General features: G+C 42.3%; 1 protein-coding gene across 42 annotated transcripts in view; it reads left to right on the top strand.

Annotated features, from left to right (window-relative positions):
* Positions 1 to 26,423, top strand: part of SORBS2 (sorbin and SH3 domain containing 2) — a 181,727-nt gene that overhangs the window by 3,186 nt on the left and 152,118 nt on the right. The gene's annotated exons all lie outside the window — the stretch shown is intronic.

The following is a 26,423-nucleotide window of genomic DNA, read 5'->3' as shown; positions in this document are numbered from 1 at the left end:
TCTGCAGAAGGTAGCTTGCTATATGCATCTAGGCTTCCCCTGCTCATAGTGTGGAATTAGGGTTCTGTGTTGTGGAGTGGAACCTAGGCACAAACAGGCGACTTACCTTGTACAAACCTTTCTTTTGCCCAACTCATGGATTTCAAGGGCTGCTGGGTGCAGCAGGCAGGCAGAGCCCCACTCATCCCTTCACACAATTGTTAATCTTGTGGCGGGAACACCCAAATAGGGCTCTAGCCTCCCAAAATAGAGCTCTAGCCTCTGTTCATCAAATAACTTGGGGCACAGGTGACCAAAAGCAATGTAGTTAGGCCCTTAGTCTAGCTCAGCTGTAGTATCCAAGCTGGACTGGAGTAAAATAGCCACAGGCTTATGGGGCACAAGCGTAACAAGGCAGAGCAGGGAGGCAGTGATTTCATTCCATTCCCTTGTTTGCTCTGTTTCATGTAGAAAAACAGATGGTGCTACCTGCTTTTCTGTGCCAGTGCATCAGCTTTAAATAAATATATGTAACTGCCTCATCATCTCTAGGTCTTTTCTTGGCAGTTGGATTGAAAGGCAGACTTGTTTTTGGGAGGCCAGATGTTGGCAAGCTGATCAAGACAGAGATGACAAAAAAATTATGGTCAGTACACCTTATTGTTACTTTTATATTTTGTCTTTCCTCGAAGGAGCTCAAGGCAGTGTGGAAGGTCCTTCATACATCTGGCGGAAATAGTTTCTCTGGGCACTCAGGAGTGGGGGAACCTGTGGTTCTCCAGATGTTGCCTGGTTGGTAGTCAGGAATGATAGGGGTTTCAGTCCTAATAGTATCTGGAGGACCACATATTCACCATCCCGATGGTACTTAGTTTTTGTGATTCTACCTAGAAATCTAAGTTGTGCTAGGGGCAAGGAGCAAGAGTCCATCGCCCTGCTCTGGCTACTCTTTGTGTCAGCCTTCACCATAGCTCTGACAACTTTATTTATGACACTACAGGCAATCCATGGTTTTTTCCACAGGAGTTACTTTCTGGACCCCAATGCATGTTGGTGGAGCCCGCGTAAAGCGTTTTGCCCACCCCCATTCTGCCCCTTCCCTCCCTGCCCCCGTTCCATCCCCATTCTGCTATTTTAGTGATGTTTTAGGGTTACTTCCTGGTTTGGCCCCGGGCGTATGTGTGCAATTGCACATCCATCAGTCGTTGCTTGTATTTGTAGGCCACCCAATCACCAAGTTCTCTGGAAGAATTTCAAATAACAATAAACACATTTTAATACAACCGTAAACCACTGAAACAAAAGATATTTAATGCAGGGTTAGCGAGATGATACAGGTGACCAGTTTATCATGCAGCTGCATGCACAGCTTGGTAAACTGCCTCTTGGTAAATAGTCATATGCATTAATTAATTCACTTGATGTTCCCTATTGTCCAGCACTTGTTGTGGGGAGGGCATTAAACTGACATTTAATGAAATGCCATTCATGTCCAGCTTTCGTACACCTGTAAGTTACAGAAAGGCAGAACCTACAGGAGCAGTTCTTTGCTGACAAGTATATGAATCTTATAATCTATATTTGTTTGTCGATATGCTCATTTTAATGTACAGTAATTTACAGACATTTGTCTAAGGCCTATTTTTCACTGAGATTGTAAATCTGTCCTGGCTGTAATCCATCAGAATGCAGGTGGGATCTTCACATGCACCTTCCTAACAACAGCAAAAAAAAAAGAGCCCACATGCGAAGACTGAGAAGGCTATGCTAGAACTCTACATCTCCCTGACATGCCAGTTCTCAAGGTGGAGGAAATTTATGTGCATTGGAGGAGCATTCAATCATGTTGAGCCCCCCCCGTCCACCCCTGCAATCTTGAAGTAGTAACACAGGTTTACCACCTGCAGTGAAAACTGGATGTGTGTCTCTAGCAGAATATACAGAGCTCTGAAAGCAAAAATAAGACAAATGATCACGTGAAATATCCCAGCTTTGGCAGTATGGCGCTATTTTGTAGCAAGTTCAAGTCACACAGTGTGCAGGAAATAAAGTATTCGGATCTCAGGATATGGTGTAAGATCCAGTGTTAGTCATACTAACGTTGATCCATTGAAAGAAAGGGATTTGACTGATGCTCATTGATTTCACTCTCGAGTATGACTTGGTTGGGTATCACCTATGGTCTGGAAGCACATGAGGTCATCATCTGGTTGGTGACCTAGGACCCACATTTCCAATTGCTCTTTTGTGTGAGGATGGCTGTTGTGTTTTGTAATACTTCGTTCTGGCACTTGGTCTCCTGCTTTGCTAGGGTTTATGAGCAAGACAAGCTGTGCTCTTAAATTAAGGCAGTAAATGGAATGAAATAAAAACATAAACATATTCCCATTCAGAAAGTACACAGATTTAAAGCTAACATGTTTAGTGTTTTGCTACCAGGCCACAGAAAGAGAACACTGTCTCCATTTATGATTACAAATTTACTTTTGGCTTCTGTACTGAGAACCAAACTATACATGACATTAAATGTGTGAAAGCATTTACTCTGCATGTTCTGTATTCACTAAATATTGGCTGCATGGTGAGAAGAAAGAGCAGAAGTGGGGGACGCAGCTTGACTTGTCATTCCATCAGGTCTCAAATGCAAATGAAGAAGTTGGCTTATGTTATCACTGTTGTGGTTTCTTGTCTGTCTCTGTTGACTTTCCTGCTCATCTAAGTGGATTTACCATTTGTCCAGACTCTCATACAACTGATTATGGGAATGCATACAATATGTCAAGGATGGGGAATCTGTGACCCACCAGATATTGTTGGGGCATAATTCCTGCCATCTCTGTCCATTTGCCATGCTGGCTGGGATTAATGAGAGTTGGGAGTCAATCAACACCTGAAGGGTCACAGGTTCCCTGTGATATGGGCATGCAAGATGTCCCACTCATTGCCATGCTCAAATTCTGACTCTGTTGACAGACAGATGTCAAAGCCATATCTTTGGATCATGTGGATCATACTAAGTCTGCCTGTATTTTTACAGTAATCACAAAAGTGTGTTGAGAAATCAAGTAAACAGCACTGGAAAATATATGTTTAAAATCTACTATATGATCTCTGTAAACATGAACATTTTAAATTTATGTTGGAGGCATTCCCATAACTCACTCGAGGGTATGATTCAGGGTTTTTGTCATCAACCAATGTCTCCTAATAGTGCAAAATCTTACTGTAATTATATATACTAATAGCAAACTCCTTTGAATGTGGATTCTTAGGTAGCCCAAATTCCACATATTTCCAATCCACACATGAGATATCGGCAGGCTGGGGGGGAATGGGGGAATTCCAAAGCTTGCAGAAATACAAAAACATAAACAAAACAAAACCCAATATCTTGGAGGGAAGACAAAATATTTGATGGAGTACGTTTTCCAGTATGTCCCAACATGGCCTTTGAGAACAGTGTGGGAGGCCTCTTGGTGGTGATCCCAATAAACCTTACCTGTTTGGTGGTAACACCTGGAAGTCCCCTAATTATGGAACTCCCTCCCGTGGAGATATGATTGACGGTCGGAGAATTTGCCTTCTCATAGAACTGCTACTGCTTATTGAATTGCTTGTGCCCTGCCAGGTAATATGTCACATTCAACAAAGCTACAAATCAAGAAAACACAAAACAAATATGTTTTTTCCTGTTCATGCTGAACTTCTTACTGTTGAATTTTTTCTTTCATTTGAAAAACAACTTGTTTCTGAACAGTGTTCTTATGTACTCCTTTTTAACAAGAAAGAAGCACTGATTTGGGTGCAACTGTGGATTTGATGTTTTCAAGTCAAATGTTAGACGTTTCATCTGATAGGAAAAGAAATTCTATTTGAAAAAGCTGGAGCATATTCTTTTTATTTCAGTATTGATTTGCTGAAAGATCTTCCCCAAGACTTTATGCAAAATTATGAACACAAATTATTTTTGTGTGTGTACAGTTGTCGTTTACCTTTCAGGTTTAAAAGAAAAGCATTGTGTTTATATGACACTTCAATGGCCAAGTTGTCAAAGATGTGGGATATACTGCATTCACCCTATTATCTCAATAAAAACCCTGTGATTGTTAATCTGCTATCAAGATTCCTTTAAATCACAACTGCTTAAAATTTATTTTGTATCCCTATAAATGAGTTCTTAAGACCAACATGCTTGAGTGAAGGGGGACAGCAAAAAAGAGTGTCTTGTAGAGAATAAACAGAATCAATATCAGCAGTGCTCATACTAGAGTGGGGGAAATGGAACAAAGCCCTGCAGGCATATAAAAGCAGTAAAAGCAATCGATGGTCTGTTAATTTATAGAAGCTATAGCTTGCTATGAGAAAATAACAGCCGTGACTGAAGGTCAGAATAGATGACTGAGTCCTTGGAGTTTAAAACGCAATTGGTTTTAAATATTTCAAGGAATGAAAATCCAAAACAGTTCTAAATTCTTGCTAAACAGAGGAAGGGTGTGTTTACAGAGTCTGAAAGAAATACTATATATTGAGACAGAAGCATCAGCATATGACTACGTTGATCATTATCTGGTTTTAATATTCCAGGAATATGGTCTGATGTGGAGAATCATTCAAGTGGGATATGTGTAAGAATAGGTAAGGATAGAAACACTGTGGTTAGATTTGGGTTTTAGGGTTATCACAGAACAATACTGGGAGGCCCAGTATACACATAGGATGGGAATGTGAACCCTTTAGGAGAGAGGAATAATTCCCAGTATGAAACCATGTAGTCTACAGACTGGTTCTCCACCTTCATCATTTGAAAGGATTGCTGAAGTCTTGGCAAAAGACTAAAGTTGTGATAGTGTGTATATTTCTCCTGTTGTAATACTTTGTGGGGGTCTTACATCTGGGACTTTGGGGCCCAGTGTGCCACAGTACCTGCACCACTTGGGCTAATTGCATGCAAAAGGAAAGGTGAACCAAATCTTTTGCTCTACAGTTCAGCTTCTGCAAATGGCTGGGCAGTGTGCTTCAGCTTTCAAGCCCAACAGGGTTAGGTGTCCTGATGTGCCAATAATGGCCCACCTGGCTTGGCCTTCACTCCTTGGTCTTGAGACTGAGCTGCTGTATTCTGTTTGGGAGCCCTACTTCCTCGCTGCCCTGACACGTCTTTAGGAAAGCTAATAGTCTCCATCCTCCTCAAAAGAGTGAAAAATATTATACAGTGGTACCTCGGGTTACATACGCTTCAGGTTACAGACTCCGCTAACCCAGAAATATTACCTTGGGTTAAGAACTTTGCTTCAGGATAAGAACAGAAATCGTGCTCCGGTGGCGCGGCAGCAGCAGGAGGCCCCATTAGCTAAAGTGGTGCTTCAGGTTAAGAACAGTTTCAGGTTAAGAACGGACCACCAGAACGAATTAAGTACTTAACCCGAGGTACCACTGTATAGGCTTCACCTTTCATTTCTCCACTGATAGCAGAAACTATTCCCCCTCATCAGCTGTATGATTTCATTATATTGTAAATCCATGGTATAACAGTTTTAAAAGAGTGTAATGATAACTGTGTGAATTTGTGGGGCATAGTGGGAGGAAAGCACCCAAAAGAAGTGTGCCTCTGTTGACCTACAAAATGAATGAATGACAATTTGACCATAAATAAGTCAGTCTTCTAAGACCATAGCTTTGACATACTTTGGCGCACACAGTTCTTTGGAAGAGTTCTTTTCTTTAGGAGTCAGTTTACAGATAGGGTATCATGTAACTTGACCTGCAATGGAGATTTCTATCCCATCTTTAAACAAGCACAAGAGAGAGTTTTAATTCCCGTTTTGCATAGCTGTACAGTTGCACGTGTTTCGAACCGACACAACATCTGATTCACAGAGACGTCTGGTAGCTGATTTATGGTTTTGCTTACACACAATTCCAAGATTCAAGACACATACAGTATTCTCAGGACTAGTAGCCCTAGGAGAAATTTCTGTTGAAGTCTGCACCTGTTCAAGCAGCACATGTCAGCATGAAATACAGTCTAGTTGTATGGTGAAGCATAGGAGGGGAGCATAGTAAGTTAACTGCTGTAAAATACAATATTGCATTCTTATGACGGTAAGACTTGGATTCTAGAGAGCTTAAAATTAACTCCTGATTTAAATGCAGCAGATGCTGCTTTGAAGTCAATTAAATATATTTTAGAAAGTTTTCTAAAAAGTGAGTGCATTGATATACATCATCTAAAGACTGGTGTGTGCGTTTACAAAATCAGCTAGTTGGCTTTAACAGTTGCCTCCATCAGGAATTATTTCTTAAATCGATGTGCAGGTCAAATTCAGTGGTAATAGGACACTGTTGTTAAATAGGTACAATATTTCCCTTTTTAACTTATATAATTCTTGCACTTGGTTTTCTTCACAGTGTGATCTTTTTTCTTTTTAAAAAATAGGCCCCAGCCTTTGGTGGCATTTGCATCAATTGATGTGGCTTTCAATAAAACTAGCGCTTTTTCCCCCAGGGGGTACTCAAGAATATGCAGTACCGGCACCTTGTTGTTGCTGCTGTTGTTGTTGTTGTTGTTGAAAAGTGTTGCACTTACTGTAACAACTTTGTGGTGAGTACTAGCACCTATTTTTCTAGATAAAAAAGCAGTGAATAAAGCAATCAAATAAAATACATAAAGCAGCAACATATGATGGATGCAAGTTCAGCAGCAAAAAATATTCTAAAATGAGGGTCTACCAAATTTGTGAAAAGCTTCTGTTCTGCAGACAAAATGTCTGCTAAAAGTTTTAACTGGGTGGTAAACAATTGGAAGGCTGAAGGGGCTCTAGGTACTATTCAATAATCTGGATGAAACCACAGAAATGGCCTCTTGCCCCCAACCAATTGTGCCTCAGCCATGAGCAGGAGGGGGATACCTCGGGTTAAGTACTTAATTCGTTCCAGAGGTCTGTCCTTAACCTGAAACTGTTCTTAACCTGAAGCACCACTTTAGCTAATGGGGCCTCCTGCTGCTGCCGTGCCGCCGGAGCACGATTTCTGTTCTCATCCTGAAGCAAAGTTCTTAACCCGAGGTACTATTTCTGGGTTAGCAGAGTCTGTAACCTGAAGCGTATGTAACCCGAGGTACCACTGTATTCCAAATCTAAGCCATTTAAGGCTTAAAAAGTAATCACCAATTCTGAATTGTGCCCCCAACAGTGCAACTGTTGTGGAACAGGTATGCATGCAGGTCTCACTAGCTGAGCTCAAAGCCTTATCCAGAAAATCATTTGTTAGGCAAGCATTCGCATAATGAGTCAAAAATTTCTGGGGAAATTTCCCAGCCACAGAATTTTGCCCCCAAAGTGATGAAAAAACCCATGAAAACCCTCTGAAACCTTGCAAAAAGGCAAACAGAAAGAACAAATGCCTACCTTATCCTCTGCCCCTTTGCAATGGGAGAGAGAGAGTTGGACATAGTGAATATGGAGACCCAGCCATTGATTTCAGTGGCTGGAACTTATTTCAGCTATTTAAAATGGTCACTTGAGGATTTGGAAATGATTCAATGCCATTTAAACTAGTTTTGAATCTCTGAGCAAAAGTGCAGGTTTCCATTTATTGTTTGTTAGTGGGTGGGGCACGTTTGTCATTGCGGGTTGAAATTTAGAGGGGGTAAATAAACATGTCATGAAAGTCATCCTTGAACATCTTCAAGTTGTGCTATTTCAGAACTTTGCTACGTAGGATAAACTCTTCCTTAAATGAAGAGATCTGCAGGCTGTGTTGCTCTTTGGTAGGTAAAATTCTCATTTAATTATAAGTCTGAACCCAGGTTAAAAAAGCACATCTAAACAAAAACACAACAGATTTTAACCTGTTTACCATTTCGTTTGGGGCAAGCATTTGCAGTGTGGTCATTTCATATGAATTCTCCACAGGGCAAATGCAAGAGAGCCACATATCAGTTTCTTCTTATTTGTGCACCTGCACAACGCAACACTGGGTCGTGATAGTGACATGACAAAATGCAGACTTTTTTCTTAAAGTGTAAAAAGTGGGAGTGAGGGGAAGAAACCTCAGCCTTGTTCCCCTTACAGTTAGGTAAGCCAAACACACACACTGGAATTAACAGAAATCTCTCTTCCTCATGCTCTCAAAAAAGCAAATGAAAACCTTCCCCTTGCGGGGAAGAGTATGGAGATAACAAACGAGACTGAAAAAAATGGGAAGGGAGTTCCAGTTCACTGTTAAATTTCATACCAGTTGTGCAGGGGTGTGGATGCATTGAAAGGACACAAGTCACAGTGCTTTTTTCAGGGGGTACTAAAGGGTATGCAGCACCCAGACCTCTTTTTTGTTGTTAAAAAGTGTGGCACGTACTGTTACAATTTCATGGTGAGTAGAGCACCTATTTTTCTGGGAAGAAAAGCTGTAACAGGTCACATTCCCGGAAGGAATACACCAAAAAAAAAAAAAAAAAAAAAAGATGGTTGGAAGTGATAATCTCCACTATACTCAGGTGAAATGTTTTAAATCCAAGGGATTGTTTTCTTTCCCTGTCTGATGATGCTCTGCAACTCTGTCCTGCTGATCTATGCTGCCAATTTACCATTCTTCTCCCTAGCCATAGCAGAGACTTCCGCTGCGCTAACACTAAACCAAAAATTCTATCTTAATAAGCCAGAACATGCTCTAACAGCATCTGCCCACTGGTGGCCCATTTCCTAAGGTTTTGTTCCTTTACACGTTGTTGTTGCTGCTGCTGCTGCTGCTGTTAATTCAATTCATTACCCACCTTTCAACATCCCATCCCAGGGCAGTTTACAACAATTTAAAATTCAATATTGAAACTACCAGTATATTGAAAATATTGGAATAAATGGTGTGGGTGACTGAAATAGTAGATCAGAAACATTTGACCAGGAAAACACTTTCCCTTTAGTTAAGGCGAGAATTGTCTTCTCTGGTTGTACAACTAAGTATCATTGTTAAAGCACTGTATGCCACAAAAGACAAGCACCGTATGCCACAGAAGGGCTATTTTTTTTTAATGGGCAACAAAATTATGTACTTGTAATAATGGGTGAACCTCCCCCCTCCAGGCTGAATTTGGAATAGGCTGGCCTAATTGGTCTTATTTATGGAAAACAATTCATTTCATTTTTTAACACAATACAGACCCTGCCATGACACACACAATGTGATCTGTAGTGCAGCAGAGCCAAAACACCAATTCCAGTTCTGCTGAGCTTTTCTCTGCCACCCTGTTTCCTTCTCAAAAGCCATCCAGGCAGCACTGATAGGGTTGTTTTGCAAGAGGCCTTTTGGTGAAACCTCCATTTCTACCTGCTACCTTGAGCACCAAAACAATAGTGTTGAAAGGCACCAAGGACCATGGGCAATGTAGTTTCCCATCAGTGCACCTGAGCTCCTCATGCCCATTGTAAATATTTAGAGGTTCTGGCAAGTTACATTTCCCAGGGCTCCAGATACCTGGGAAGCTGATGTTTCAGTGTTCAGTATTCTAGGGAGGAATGGAGGCTTTCTGCAAAGGCTCCCCGTTATTGTGCAAGGTAGGCTTTGCATAAGGGAAGGGGCTGGCTGAGTGCTGGTTTTCATGAACTCATATAGCAAATTGTGCTGGTCTAATGGTGTTGTTCCTGACAACCTAGCGGTTCAAAAGCACGTCAAAGTGCAAGTAGATAAATAGGTACTGCTCCGGCAGGGAGGTAAACAGCGTTTCCATGCGCTGCTCTGGTTTCACCAGAAGCGGCTTAGTCATGCTGGCCACATGACCCGGAAAAACTGTCTGCGGACAAACGTCGGCTCCCTTGGCCAGTAAAGCGAGATGAGCGCCGCAACCCCAGTCGTTCACGACTGGACTTAACTGTCAGGGGTCCTTTACCTTTTTTAAAAATGGTGTTGTGAGGTGGAGGCGCTTATCATCTTAGTAACTGAGTTGTTGCTTGATACTGAGAAGCGGGCAATGCAGCAGAGAGGCCACCAGTTTAGCCTTCCTGCTGCTGCATTTACACTGTGCTGACTTGCCTTCCAGGAGATCAGAAAAGCACCTCTGCCCCATCATGCTATCCACTTCTGGTGTTATGCTTACATTTTGCCATTCAGCATCTTCACAAGTCATCAAAAAAGGTTCCTCTCTTTTATTGAATCACACCAAGTATCTAACTAAGTAATTTTGTTACGCTTTCTAAGGGTGGAACTAGACACTTGTATTTTCACTGCTTAAATGCTTCTATTTAGTAAGAACAAATCATCTTCTACTGCCTATGTAGCAGAATTCCAGCTATATAGAGAACAGGTTATTTGTAAGTTCTGGCCATGCAGTGAGTCTAGCATAGTTTACCTGCACTCTTTCAGAAATGTGTGGAAATGTAGGGTGCTAGCTGATGCTGCCTTTAGCAGAGAGGGAGCCATGGCAGTATGTCTCCTCCTAATGAATTGTGATAATGTTGGATGCTCTAGTGTCCCAAGAATATCTGTTCTGATATGGGAAGGAATTTAATAATGGACACCTTCCCACAGGATTACAGGCTTCCAGTGTACCAAATGGTGCAGGCAAAAACTGCCAGTTGCACTCCCAATTACTCAGAAAAGAGCTCCAATGTCCTGTCCAGATTATTCGCATTAGACTTTTCTAAGCACTGACCGTGCAGGCAATCATCACCTCCTTCCACCCAATGTTGGCTCCCCAGAGTTTCCGAAATGTAATTTGGTCTTGCAAATCAGTGGGCAGAGTGTGATTTATTAGCAGTACAAGCATAGAATCCCTAATCTCCTCTTGTGGTCTCAACATCCACTTATCTTTCCTCAGCCACAAAAAAAGCACAATATACTTCCCACAAATGCTTGAAACTAACACAACCTGCACTCCCATTAGTGGTACTCTGAGGAGAATTTCAGTGGCAAACAATATCCATCTCCTCCCTCTCTCTTTTGCCTGCAAAAAGCTGAAGTAGCACATGATAACATACCAAATATTAAATATGTTTATTTGCCAACAAAAAGCGACCTCAGCATTTGAATTATTGTATTGTTTCTTTACCCCTCTCTCATGTTATTTGTTAAGTTAAAGGGCTACATGTGAGTACAGGTGCATATGGATAAGTCTCTCTCATATATACTATACCTCGGTGCCAGATGAGAGAATCTAGGTTCAAACAAAGAGTGAAATTACACAACCTTATTCTTGTCAAGTGGGGGGGGGGGTCGTGTCACACACAACAGTTTTCAGCTTTCTTAATTATGTGGCTGCATAATTTGCTTTCACCATACCATGTGCTGTTTTCTAGATCTGGATTAAACACTCAAAATACAATCCTCACCCCTCCCCCGCTTGCAGTACTTGATTGGACTTCAAGTCAAGGTAGCTTTCATTGAAATTCTTGCTTAGTTTAGAGTTAATTTTTCTGTGTCACATACACATATATACATACTGTGCATATTTATGTGTGTGTATTATATACATGCAGTTTGCATATGTGTGTGTCTTTCTATATCATATTTATTATATAGGATTCATTACATCATTGTTATACCCTGTCCTTCCTCCAAACAGCAGCTAATATCTTAAAAGTTTACATAACAATACTTTTAAAAACATAAGATAACCACAAAACCATAAAAAGTATTTATCAACCAACTTCGTCTAAGTCCCTAAAACCTGGGCAAAAGTTTTTATAATTTGCCTGAATATTCCTAATATGAGGGCATCAACCAAAACTCACCTGGCAGGGATTTTCATATGTGACATGTGTGTCTGTCTGGTTGGCAGTCCTCAAAGCTGGCATCCAAAGCTGTGGTGAAATAGATAGTTTAATTCCAGGTAAGGGATTCCAATTATCCTCAATTAATTATGCTCCTATTTTAAATATTCAGTGTTTTGGGGGGTTGTTTTTTAAAACAACAACATATGCTCTTGGCTCTTGGGCAGTCAGTTAGCTCAGGAACATCCTGTACCGTCTGTATTTGGCTAAGGCAAGGGATAAGTCTTTACTCCCCCTCAGTCCAGATAAGCTCCATTAGTTCAGTTGCAGAGTCAGGTTTACCACTTGACTGAAGAAGGCACTGACTTTTCTTTTTATGGTGCATCTGTCTTCATCCCAAGTGCAACTTCTTAAATATATGTAATGGTTTGTCCTTTCTGAGTTCCCAAAGCCCAAAATAATTTGGACTTGAGTTTTGGGAGGAGTAGGGTTGTACTCCCATAAACTCCGACCACCACAGCTAGGGGTAATAGGAGGGCCACAGGTTCTCTAAATCTGGGCTAGAGCTGTGCTGAAATGTTAGCAATACAACCACCTTCCTGCAGCCAAAAAACAAGAAGAGAAGACTGGCAGGCAGCCCTCAGATCAAATCATATACAAATACAGGAAATACAGGTGTGTGTATTTAACCCCATTGTTAAAATTGGGTTTACAGTCTGGGGGGCCCTGTGCATAAGCAAAACCCACATATTTGGAGAGCATCCTCTAAATGCTTATTCCCCCCCCTGATCTCCAGTGTTCTTTCCCACTCTCTCTCTAGTTCAGACCAAAATAACTAGAGATGAAGCTCTGGGGTCTGCTGGAGGTTGTAAGATGCTCCTCATGCATCAGCTGATAGGTGGGAATGCAGAGAAGCCTAAAGAAAGCCCTGCTGTGCCTCCTGGCTCTTTGTGGCTTCTTCCTCCCCCACTGACATACCCTTTGGGCTCCAGAGAGGGTCTCCTTGTGAGCCATGAGGACACTCTAGCTCTCTCCTGCCATTTCTTGGTGTGGTTCTATTTATTTCCCAGTGCCATGCGTATATGTGGTTGCGTGCAAATGTGGGATGGGAATAGGACAGTCAGGTGTGTCCACTTCGTAGAATTGTAGAGCTGGAAGGGACTGCAAGGGTCCTCCAACCCCTTACAATGCAGGGATCTTTTTGCCCAACGTGGGGCTCAAAACCATGACCCTAAGATTAAGAGTCTCATGTGTTCACCACTTGAGCTAAGATCATGCCTCACTGAATTCCTCCTGCATTCTCATGTTGTGCATGATCCTGTAGGTCCTGAGGAAGTGTGGAGAGTGGGAAACAGTGCAAGGGTGTTTTCTTAAGCTTTCCACTGGCTCTGCTTGCTGAAGAGAGGTGTCATTAGGGCTCACTGAGACCTAGTAAGGAAAGTGGCAATTTCCCACCCACCAAAAATTTTTAAAGAGCAGCAAAAAATTCAGGGGAGAATGTTTTTCAAGAACTGCAGGGTGGGACAGGAACAGCCTCAGGTTTGGCACTGATGCATTTTCTGCCGTTTCAACACCCTAAACTGTCACTTGGAATATATCAGTGATACTGTGATACTGTTATCCCTTGCTCTTCTTACTGTGATGTGTGTTATGATTCCTTTTGCTGCTTCATAAGTTTCTCAAGACTGGAGCATCTTTATATTGTGCCATCTGCAAGGCTTCACATTGTCCATGTGTAATAACAAAGCATAATTCAGTACTTGGATCTTCACAACAGCCCTCATAATAGTGAGCAAATGCATTCTGTAGCAATTGCCTTCCTTTGACAACTGTGTCATCCCTTAGTGAAGATTGGTATATAGAGTTAATTCACTGCTGTTTCCTAATCCACTAATTAGAATAGATGTGACAGGTTCTCCTGCCTCTGTACTTTAAGGAATCCCTACAGCCTGATCTCTTCCAATCTGATTTTGCTTAAGCTCATTTTCCAGGTTGCCAGTTCAATTTCTAACAGACTGGCAGTGTGTGATATTTCTAGTTAAAAGAATGTCGTTTCTCTCTTGGTCCTAATTGTAAAGGCTTCCATTTTGTGTTTAATTCTCTGGACGATGCATTGAGACTTTTTCCCTAATTCATTATCTCTGATACTTGCAAACTGATACTTTCCACTTTTTTAAAAACTTCCCTTTTTTAAAAGGTTTAACTTGGCTGGCCCACATCCATCCATTAGAAATGCACAAGTAACACTGAACTTTCCTTAGCAGAATTGTTGGGCTATTTGTGGGAAAAGGAGCAGTTTTACTAGTGGCATTTATTGGTTTCTAAAGAATAAATCCAGCAGAGCCATTTAGTTAATAGCAAAATTATGTTTATGAGAGACCATAAGCGGTGCCTTTCTGGATGAGACAGAGGTCTAACTCAGCCAGTATTCTGCTTTCTTAGCAGCCATCCAGATTCTTCAAGATGCTCTTGAGTAAGCCATGAAGCAAAGTAATTCCTGGCTGTCTAGGCCTGTAAGTTAAGAATGCATTCTTATAATGACCCAAGGGCAAAGAGAGGGTTTGCCTATTGCAGTGATCTCATAGCAGAACTGTAGCAGGGGCAGAGAACATCTGGCCCTCTAGATGTTGTTTGACTACAACTCCCATCAGTCTGCATGGCCCAATGGTCAGGGGTGATGGGTGCTGAAAAATATCTGGAGGGTCACAGGTTCCCTATGGCTGCTTTTGCAATTGCTCTCCCTAGAGTTTCTGAGGCTAATTTGTTCCCACTAAGATGGACTTGTGTCTCCCAGTGTAGCATTTCACCATAACTATGAATGGCAGCCTTTAGGTTATATGTGAGAATGTAAAATATACAGCAGTTAAACTGACCATACATAGGGGAGCAGCAAGTTTTGTCTCCCCACATCTGCAAACAGCAGCTGTTTGGATTTGCCTCATCCATCTTAATGGGAATGATTAAAAATGAGCCCACACTTTTCTGCATAGTCAAAACTGGGGCGCACGTCTTCCAAGACATGCTGCTGGGAGAGTCACACGGCCTGCACCTCACCCAAAATGGCCACCGAGATCTCATAAGAAAAAATGGGGTGCCCTGCCTTGTACTCCGTTTCTTAGTTACACTTGAGTGTGATGCTATAAATTCTAGGCTATAGGGCAACCCCCAGGACTCACTTTTAATACAAAGTCTGCCCATCTTCACACTGCCTAAGTTTTAAGATAGTGAACGGTTTGCTTGGGAAGAGATGTTCTGTTTCTCTGATCCGTTCTGCTGTGTGGCAGAGAGCTGATTGCATCACATTCTTCGTCTCTCTTATTTATTTACAGTATTTTAAAAATACAATGCATGTAAAGAGAATTGACCTTGTTAGAATTAAGGAGCAATTGTTTGGCAGCACGTCCAGGTGTCTCATTAAACAATAGGCTTCTGTTTGGTTTATATGCTGATTTGCCCTGTATGTGTTATTAACTGTTAAATAACATTGCTACTGAAGGAGCATTTTACAGGTGCAAGCAAAGGTATCCCAGGCTCTCTGAGAATCTTCTGATGCAACCTCAACATACCTCTCTAGCTCAAATTAAAATCCAAGCTAGAGAATAACTTCCGGCTCTCCCAGCCAGCCAGCCACCCTAATCCCTGAAACCTCCTCTTCCATTCCCTCTCCATTTACTGGGTGGCAGAACAGGTGTGCCCCAGCCATGAAAAGAAAGAAAGGACCAAGTTTAGATTCCACTTTTCTTTCTAGAGTATGGGTGGCCCTTGGAATTTCCCAGGACCTACTGGGACGCGGGTGGCGCTGTGGGTAAAAGCCTCAGCGCCTAGGGCTTGCCGATCGAAAGGTCGGCGGTTCGAATCCCCGCGGCAGGGTGCGCTCCCGTTGCTCGGTCCCAGCGCCTGCCAACCTAGCAGTTCGAAAGACCTCCGGGTGCAAGTAGATAAATAGAGACCGCTTACTGGCGGGAAGGTAAACGGCGTTTCCGTGTGCTGCGCTGGCTCGCCAGATGCGGCTTTGTCACGCTGGCCACGTGACCCGGAAGTGTCTCCGGACAGCGCTGGCCCCCGGCCTCTTAAGTGAGATGGGCGCCCAACCCTAGAGTCTGTCAAGACTGGCCCGTACGGGCAGGGGTACCTTTACCTTTTACTGGCACTGCAGTAGCAAGGCACGCTTCTGAGCTTGGAGTAGCGCAGGAAACAAAAGTATTTCTGAAATTATGCGAAACAGCTCAGTTTCATTCTTCATCAATCTGGTTTGGGGTGGGAGTGATCTTGCCCAACACAGTCTTTCTCTCTTTTTAAAAAAGCACATTTCATTTCTTCAAAAATGCATGGGCCTGTTTCAGTGGTCCAGTATGCTTTAGTGGTTAGAGTGCTGGACTAGGACCTGGGAGACCAGGGTTCAAATCCCCACTCAGCCACGGGGCTCACTAAGTGACCTTGGACCAGTCAGTTTATTTCAGTGTAAATGACTTCATATGGTTGTTGTGAGGATGGAATGAGGAGGGGGAGAATCACACCTATCGCCCTGAGCCCTCTTTGGAGGAAAGGTGAGCCATAAATGTAATAATAATACAAGTAAATTACCAGTAAATACATTGAAATATTTGTTTGCCATTCAAGTTTGTAAGGAGTACTCAGACTACAGCTTTCCACCTTGGGTATCATGGCAAACTGAATTGGCCAAATAGGTAGTACTGCAGTAAGCTGAGCTTGTAAGGAAAAGAAAGTGACCGGGGAGAGGGGGGAGCAAGTGGCAACAAACATGGGGCTCATTCAGAAATATGACGCCTGAAGTAGGACATCAGTCTCTCAAAGTCCTGTCAGCCATATTCTCTCCATATTGCAGATGAGGATGTGAGAAAATGATAGAACAGTGACTCGCATAAGGCCATTTGATAGGGTTTGTGATGGAAGTGAAATTTGAATCTTGTCCTGCAAGGATCACATCTCTCAGACTTAGTATATACTGCTCAGGCTGTAAATAGCAGCATAATGTTAGAATCGGGACATAATCTGAGGATAAAGAAGCATATGTGGTGATATATGTGGAGCTATGCTCAAATGAAGACATTTGATGGGGTCTGCTCATGTTCCTGTCCAGAATTAATCGGTTGCAGCTAGATTGCAGCTAGATTGGTGTTGGCTGTAATTGTTTTGGAATTAATCAAAATGGTGTATTAATGATTAACCAGTAGGAAGGACCGAAATATTTCACCCTTTGCTGTCAACTACCTATTGCAGATAGAAGTTTATACATATGGAAGTTTGCAAAGCACACACAACACCAGGCGGTGCAGGTAAGATTAACTACATTCAAGGGTCTACTAAAATATATCCTGTGTAAATAATGACCTAAGTAATGGGATCTTGTCTAGCTTATACAGCAAAGATTCCTTAGAAAGATATGTGTGAAGAATGCCCCAAGTTTGATAGCCCTTTCAAGATAAAGATGCAACTGTATAGATATACTCATCAGTAGTCCCACTGACATCATTGAGCTTTATGTGTATGTTCCTTATGGACTGTTTTCAGATGACTTGCATGCTTCCACATGCATGAAGATTCCACCTGCTATATTCAGCACCAAGCCAGAAGAGAAATTGTTTTGAACTAAGTTTCTGCACTATGATAGTTCCTTATACATATTATAAGCCCACTGATAACAATGGTCCTGCCTGGCTTTGGACTGGAGACATTACAGCCTCAGGTTAGCGGACAGTAAAACTGTGCATAAAATTGCATATCTTGGATACATACCAAATAAAGAATATATAAGCTAAAGCTTTGGGCTTTTAAAGGCTAGAGAACACAGAAAGTTTGTTGACTTTCCCTCAGTAGAATTCCAGATCCCCCTAGTGTTCCTATTTTCCAGGGACATCCCTGATTTAGTGAAGCCATCCCAGTTTCTGATTTGATCCTACTTTTCCTTAGGATGTCCCTATTTTCATTGGAGAAATGTTGGAGGGTATGGAGTTATCCGACCCCCTAAGTCATCTGAAGCCAATCTTGTATAGGGAAGTGTTTTTTTAATGCTTAATGTTTTATTATGTTTTTATGTATGTTGGAAGCTGCCCAGAGTGGCTGGGGCAACTCAGTAGGATGTGTGGAGTATAAATAGTGAAATTATCATTATGGAATGGGACATCCCTATTTTAATAGAGAAATATTGGAGGGTATGGAATTTTCTTAATTTTGCAGTGGTGTGGTGACTGTGAGTTAACAGTTGAATATACATTAAGGAGAGATAACACATCTTTCCTTTATCAGGAAAGAGTATTGCTTCTGAGTGATGAGTTCCTCCAGTTTAGTGACTTACAACACTTTATGTTGACACAAAGAAAGCATTCATTTGAATTTCATTCCGTCTAATTTACAAGAAGAAGAAAAATCCCATCGCCAACTTGTTTGTCTGTGCTCTGGAAGGCCAATTTTTGTTTTGTCCCATTTCTCCCCAAAAGCAGTAACTCTGCTCATGAAGAATGTCTCCATATATATCAGTGGCATTATTAACCAAATGGTAGCATGTAGAACTTGATGATAAAAATGTACTGCTGCTTCCTGAGAGGGAGGAGTTCCAGATACGTTTGAAGCATTTGTTGTTGAGATGAAACCCTTGCAGGGCTGTCAGTGGGATATTTGGCCTCAGCATTCAAAATGTCTCAGGCCACCTTGGGGCTGTTTGATTTACAGGAAACTGTTGGGTGGGGGGCTACCTGGACTGCGAGAATGATTTTAAGCACGATTCCCTCTGCTCAGTGTGAATAATGTAATGTGCAGTTTGGCCCTAAGCGGGTTGTGGCTAGAGCACATGTGCACCCATAAACAACATAAAGCCGCCCCTCAATTGTAAAATAGCCGCAGTGATTTGGAAGGCATGGGTACCAGAAAAATGAGGACAGTGTGGATGTATGAGTTTGTAGCCCAGCAGAGCTTGATTTCTAAAATTTACCCTGAACACACTTGGATGTCTATCCCTCTGAAATTTGACAGCCTAGGTGATTTCTTTTCATTGGCAGCACACACTGCAGCACACAGAACATTTTGTAGTTCTGAATGGCTCGTATATAATCCTTGTCACCTCGCACCTATCTTTTCTTCTCTCCTTTGTCCTTTTTGGGTCACTAGCAGCACTAGCCAGTCATCTCTTACTTTGATCCATCTCTCTGAATTGCCTCTAAGGCAGACCTGGGATCCACCAGGGGACTAAATGATACATGCCATTGTTAGCCTGGCGCTGCCTTCAGGGTTTATAATAAAAGCTCGTTTTTAGGTGTCCCATCCCACGTTTATAGCCTGAACACGGTTGCTTGCAGTTAGATGACTTTTTTAGACTTCCTGATGTCACATTTAAGATCCAAATGTGCAAATACTGACTTAACACAACATTACCAGGCATTCTACACAGCCCTTATCCTCTACCCGGACTTTGACATTCCTTTTCAGAGGGAACAATGGATGCTTTTCTGCAGGATGGCAAAATGATCTCCCTTTTACTCCGAGGCCTAGTTCTCACAAATAGTAGACAAGGCAACTGACCTGTTTTCTGAACTGTTCTACTTGGATGAGGGAATTTATTTATTGATTGGTATGTTTTCCCTGCACATAGAAAACTGATATGTCAAGACAGATGGCTTCACTAGAATCCTCCCTGGTATCTACTTTTCTGTGTGCAAGGATTTTATATATAGAGGAGCATTTGATCTTGTGAGCTATCATTTGCAGTCTGAAGTAATGCATTTGAGAAACAGGTTGGCCACCTTATTGTTCATTGTGCCTTATGGTAACAAAGGTCCAGATTCCTTGAATATGTCCTTTGAAACAAATCGTCCTTCCCATTGCTAAGTAGAATAAGGTTTTGTGATTTCCCGACATCTGCTCCTTTTCTTATCACCCACAGCTTTCAGTGTGAAGCCAAATAAGTGGATCCAGAAGGTACTTAATAGAGCATTCAGCATTCCCTCCTAATAGGGAAAACCTCTGTTGTGCTTGTCTGGATGAGAGACAGAGGACAGGAGAAAGGGGGGCAGAGTGCTAAACTATAGGTGGGGTACCTCTGGACCAAACTTGCACCCATCCTCTACCCAAGCTGAGGAGGAGAGAGATGACAGCATAATCAGTTGGGCTGCCTTCCATCTAAGGAAGGATGCCTTTGAAAGTGGGGATCAGTCCACCTGTCAGCAACCTAATCTGCAACTTCAAAGCTTCCCACAGCTTAGCACCTTCCCATCTGAGAAGAGAAATGAAAGTGTTCATTGGGCCAGCTGCCAGCTAACCTGATCTCAGCTATCAAAGCTGTCCCTACAGAAAAGATCTATTGGGGTCCCCTGATTGTTACCCCACCCTCAGACATGTATTCAAGGAAATTACAGGAGTGAAAGCATGCTATAGATGACTGCTTTGGTAAATGGTTCCCATGGCATCTGTGGATACCCACCCATATTTTTTCTCAGGGGGAAATAGTGATTATTGGTCAAATTCTTTAATTCAGTGCTTCAATGTAATTTAACATATCCTGCAAGGGGGAGAAGGCGTTTGCATATTTGGGGAAAATATATTAAGAAATGAAGGTTGTCATGGAAGGCTCAGAGGACACCAGTCTGAAAGCCAGAAAATAACTTTATTATTTTTCTTAAACAAGAATGTATCAGGATGTTACAGAAGTTGGGTCCTAGCCCAACTCTCTGCCAAGTGGTAGCAAGATTCCAGGGGGCTCCTGGCACTCACCCAAATGAATCTGTGTTCCTTTGGAGAATGGAGACACAGCAGAGACTGTTATAGCTTTAAGAAATATGATTTATTCATATATTCACACCTTCAGTCTGCATGGAGGGAGTCCGAATCTTACAGCAAGAGGGGCTTGTTCCTCACAGCAGTGCAGCACTGGAGTTAAAGGCATCTCTCCCAGCCTTCAGCCAGCCTGTTCAAGATGGATCCCAGTCTTTTTTTTCTCCCTCTTCTCAGCACACCTTGCTCTAAAGTCTCTTTTTCTCCTGTCACTTGAAATGCACACCCCACCACCATAGCAACCTCTATCTGCCCAGGCCCAAGATTCTTCCTAGATGGGCCATCAAACCTTTTTGTCATGTTAATGTCTCTATCCCACATGAGGCACTGGCTTAGAAAGGAATCTTAGCCTGCACTTTTTTCCACTGGCCTGCAATCTTCCCTTCAATATTGCAAATAATCAAAATCTTACCATATATTAATTTGTAGGGTTTAGCCCCCCACCCCCAATAGATAACAAGGAAGCTCCTTGACACCATCCAGATATAGCTAAGTCCATTGCCACCAGGTGACTAAGCTATATGATGGATGCTATCCATACAGGTGATTTAGGAATAGTCAAGTACATCCAGAAGTTCTGTGGTTGCCTTAAAAAGGTCTGCGTTTCTTTCTTACTGCTCTGGAACACTACCTTCAGGTAGTTAAACTTTGCAGTCATAGCCTACCAGTGTCATTCGGCCAAGAAGTCATTCATATAACCAAGGGCAAAAGTCTGGCTTTGAACTTGTTCCGAACAAAAATATATTTCTATTCACGATTACATCATATGAAAGGGATGGGGAGCCTGTAACCCTCCAGATGATGAGGCACTTACATCATAAATAATCATTGGCCTTGCTGGTTGAGATTGATGGGAGTTTCAGTTCAAGAACACCTGAAGGGTCACAGCTTCCCCGTTCCTGGTATGTTGTTTTCTCAGTGGCGCTACAGAAATGGTGGTTGCAGAGAAAAGCAGGTGTGTCTAAGTCCCACTGACAATTCACAGCACTTACAATCCAGTCCTAAAAGTGTGCAACTTGAACAGGATTTCTTTGTTTTATTACAGACTTAAACACAAAATTAAAACCTGCGTTCTATTGATTAAGCAGGCCTCATAATTTGTAGACCACACCCAATAACACAGCCTTCACAAACCTGATTCCATCCAGATGTTTCGATTTGCAGCTTCCATCAGCCCCAGCCACCAGAGCTGAGGCTGATGAGAGTTGTAGTCCAAAACTTGAAGGACACTATGTTGGCAAACACTGCAATGATGGATGGGATCCAGAGATGACCTCCATGGGTGGAAAGGCCTTTCCATGTGTGCAAGACAACCTCACTGATTTCCACTGATTTCCCTCTTCAGCAAACCCTCTTCAGCAAGCAGAATTTCTACTTGTGTGGCTGCAGATCAAAAACTATATTATTTACCATTTGCTTTGAAGCAGAGCTGTGAAGATCCCAAATGCCTGATTATTCAGAAAACTAAACAATTTGATTGCTGACTCTTAAGCATTTCAATTCACTCCTAGGATTTTCAAATGTGTTTCTGCTTATGACAGTATGCAGAAAGGAGTTGCTTGTTTTTGCTGTCTTCTGCAGTAGGCAGTCATGAAGTAGGTCAGTTTTACTGGACTTAAGGACCAGATTTTGGCATTCAAATGTCTCCAATTTTATTTTCCATTTGCTTTTAACTGTTAATGGGAATAGTTATAACGCCCTTTCAGTAAGTGGTCTGTTGCCCACAACAGTCCAGCCGACCCTTCTATATTTATTAGAGAATATTTACCACCACCCCTCTGATGTATACGCCATTCAAGATGACTTAGATCAGTTAAAAGCTGCAATTTGATAGTAAAACCATAACATAATTAAAATGCAATAGAGATCAGACATGACAGATTAAAGTAATCTCTCAATCATTGCAGAAGCTTGCTGGAATACAAAAAAACTCACCAGTTGTTGAACAGCAAAAGAGGGGACCACTGAAACTCATGATGTGATGCATTGCACAGATTCCACAAGGAAGTCTTCTCTGATCACCGTAGCCACCCTTCCAGCATAGGTGTAACACAGTGAAGGACATCTCCACCAGATCTTGGGCAGGGGACATGTTGAAAACACCTTTCTTACCTTCTTGCAGGAGAGGCCCATATTCCACTCATAGTCATACGTGCTTTCACAGAAAGAGAAACAAGTGCAAAAGGACCAGCAGTTGGTCTGTGGTGTGGCAAGCTCAGGAAGTGGCCCTTCCAAAGGTTTAACTTTAGTATAAAGCTGAGAAGGGAGTGCAAACATGTGGGAGTATTTAGAACAGGGTTTCCCAAACTTGGGTCTCCAGCTGTTTTTGGACTACAACTCCCATCATCCCTAGCTAGCAGGGCCAGTGGTCAAGGATGATGGGAACTGTAGTCCAAAAACAGCTGGAGACCCAGTTTTGGGAAACCCTGCTCTAGGTTCAGAGGCAGCAGGGGCACCAATCTGAATAAAAGGTTGGGGAACCCAGGTAAGCCCTGCCCTGCATAATCGATCACAAGATGTGGTGCACACACCTGATCTAGAAGCTAATGGCAAAATGATTGCCCGTAAGTGGCCAGCCTAATGTATCTCGGTGTTCTCAAGCAGAGTGTGGAGGTGATAGCTTCTCCCTGTTTCTCCCCAGCACCTGGCATTGCAAGGTATGTTGTCTGTGAATATGGTTCTGTTTTGCTATTATGGCTAACAGCTGATGGGGAAATGCATGTACGACTGACTTAATACTTTCCCAAAGGCTTTCTATTTTTGCTAAAATGTTAGTATTATCAAAAATGGCAAGCAATATCAATAACATTGCCTAAAACAGGAGTGGGGAACCGTTGGTCTTAAACGTTGTTGGACTACAAATCCAGCTAGCCCTGACTAGTGACCATGCTGGCTGCAGTTTCTGGGAGTTGTTAAGCAACATCTAGGGGGCCAAAGGTTCCCCATCCCTGTTTCAAAACGTAGGGTGTAGCAAAATATTTGGGAAGCAGTTGTCTAGATTTAAGGGTGATGTTTCTGGACTTCTTTTTTGGCATGGCTGTTTTCAGAGTTATGGAAATCTGTCATGTCCTGGAGACAGACAGGCTGGCTGCAAAAATTTTAATAATATTTGCGACCTATAAAACATGTTTCTTGAAATCAAGCAAAAGCGAAGAATTATTGTGGGCAGTTGCTGCAAATGATTAACTCACCCCAAAAGCAGTGCTACTTAACAAGCTTAGTAAATGCTATCAAAGTGACAGGTAAGATAGATTTACAGCAAAACAATCAAGTTGCAAGACTGAATTTTGTGCCGCTGGTAAATGAGGGGATCGGAAGGTGGATGGAAGCTGTCTGCTTGAGGAGACTGTTTCAGGGAAAGGAAAGAAATATAGCTCTGCAGAGCATCATACATTTGTTTTTTCTTGCATCTTGCTGGCTGGGACAAGAGTAGCTGTATCTCCTTAGTGTGGAAAACCCCCAAAACAGCAGTGTTGAAGGAGAAGTGAAGCAAGCAGCCCAGTGTACTATTTAGGGCTGGCATGAAGAGGGGTAGTTCTTTGAAAAGCAGCTAGAAATGGAACTTGTTCCTTGGTGAGAGATAGAACAGGGAATTGCTGTATTGTCCAGGCAAGAACCAGCTGCTTGTCTGCATACAATGGTACCTTGGGCTACAAACACCTTGGGTTACAAACTCTTCAGGTTACAGACTCCGCTAACCCAGAAGTAGTACCTCGGGTTAAGAACTTTACCTCAGAATGAGAACAGAAATCGTGCGTTGGCGGTGCAGCAGCAGCAGGAGGCCCCATTAGCTAAAGTGGTACCTCAGGTTAAGAACGGTTTCAGGTTAAGAATGCACCTCCGGAACGAATTAAGTTCTTAACCAGATGTACCACTGTATTTAATCCAGGACTCATTCAATCCTGAGCTCTTTTACTGGATATTTTTTATGAATCTTGATTTTACAACTCCTGTAACAAGCACATATATTTGAATGATCCATTGCTCAGCTGAGATTCTCCTATAGTGTCCTGTATTTTTATTTTATGTATTTATTTTTACATTTATATCCCACCTTTCCCATTTTAGAGTTCAAGGAGGCACGCGTCATTTTCTCATTTTCCCCATTTTTATCCTCACAGCAGCCCAGTGATGTATGTTAAGCTGAGAGTGAATGGTTGGCCCAGAGTCACCCAGTGAGCTTCATGATTGAGTAGGGATCTGAATCCAACTGTTAGAGATGAGGGTTGTTTCTTGGTGATGAAGGGTTTCCCAGTTAGGAAAGATGTTTGTAGAGGACATCCAGGAAAGTTCTCTGGGATGATCACATATAAGAAGGCAGCAATTTCTGTTCCGACCTATATTTGCCCTACAACCACTGCTGGTTTCTGTTCCACAGCAGTTTGAGTAAAGGTAAAGGGACCCCTGACCGTTAAGTCCAGTCGCAGATGACTCTGGGGTTGTGGCGCTCATCTTGCTTTACTGGCCGAGGTAGTTGGCATGACTAAGCCGCTTCTGGTGAACCAGAGCAGCGCACAGAAACACCTTTTACCTTCCCGCTGGAGCAGTACCTATTTATCTACTTGCACTTGATGTGCCTTTGAAGTGCTAGGTTGGCAGGAGCAGGGACCGAGCAACGGGAGCTCACCCCGCCGTGGGGATTCGAACCGCTAATCTTCTGATCGGCAAGTCCTAGGCTCTGTGGTTTAGACCACAGCGCTACCCGCATCCTTTTCAGTTTGATTAGTACTACGTTATTTGTCTTGCTGTCTTCTACTTAATGTAAGTTGCAAAGTATTTGCCTAACTTACATACATTTCGATGCAAGGGACATGTCAAAACATTGTTTTCATTAATTACATGTCATTTGTGGACATTAAAAAAACAACCACAACGGTAATGTAAAAAAAAAAATTGATTGTATTCGCCTGACTCATTTCCATTCCTGGCCATGCAAACGGCAGTAATTTCTTCTTCATTTTCCATTTTAAATCTCCCACATCTATAATGATGGAAGATTTTTGGGGGCGAAGGCTAATTAATAAGTTAGTGTTCTTTATTCCCCAGTGTGAAAATGGTTTCTGGACTGATCGTCTGGAATCAGGAGGGTTTGAATCTCATCTTTTCCATAAACTTACATAAGCTGCCCCCACCTCAGCTTCAGTCACCCCATTTACAAAATAAGTAATATTGATTTATTTTACAGGGTTCTTTCAGGATAATGTACACTAACCATTTTGAACAGTTGAAAGTGTTATATATAGACGTACAGTGGTGCCTTGCAAGACGAAATTAATCCGTTCCGCGAGTCTCTTCGTCTAGCGGTTTTTTCGTCTTGCGAAGCAAGCCGATTAGCGCTATTAGCGGCTATTAAAGGCCTAAGGGATTAGCGGATTAGCTGCCAAAAGGCTATTAGCAGCTTAGCGCCTTAGAAAAGGGGGGTGGGGAGCGGAAAAAACCCTCAAGAATCGCAAGACATTTTCGTCTTGCGAAGCAAGCCCATAGAGAAATTCACCCTGCGAAGCACCTCTGAAAACGGAAAACCCTTTCGTCTAGCGGGTTTTCCGTCTTGCGATGCATTCGTCTTGTGGGGCACCACTGTAGATATTAAAGTTGTTCTTGTTGTAATGTACCTGATGAGTATGCTTACCATAGTATCCCAACATGAAGAAACCTTCGGCAGTTGTTCCTTCTCTGCAGTAGTGAATAGGTGGGCAATTGCAATACCCGTTGGCTCCTCATTTCCCTTGCCACATAAACGCTATAGAGTCAACAATCATTCTTAGGTCACTAAGCATTCGAAAATAGAAGGGTTGCAGATTCCAAACATTTTCTTGCAAACAGGAAATAAACTTCTGGTTTCCCTTTTAGGATGCCAAGTGAGCCAGTGAGATCTAAAAGCCTTGGAAGCAAAATAAAGCATATAAGAGAAAGCTCCTCATTCAAAGAATCTGGATTGATGCTATTAAAAGGAGGCACAATATT

Source organism: Podarcis tiliguerta, assembly GCF_965153285.1.
Source record: "Podarcis tiliguerta genome assembly, chromosome: 9".
Taxonomy (NCBI): Eukaryota; Metazoa; Chordata; class Lepidosauria; order Squamata; family Lacertidae; genus Podarcis; species Podarcis tiliguerta.
Note: the sequence above shows the minus strand (reverse complement) of the source record. Positions and strands in the feature narration are given on the sequence as shown.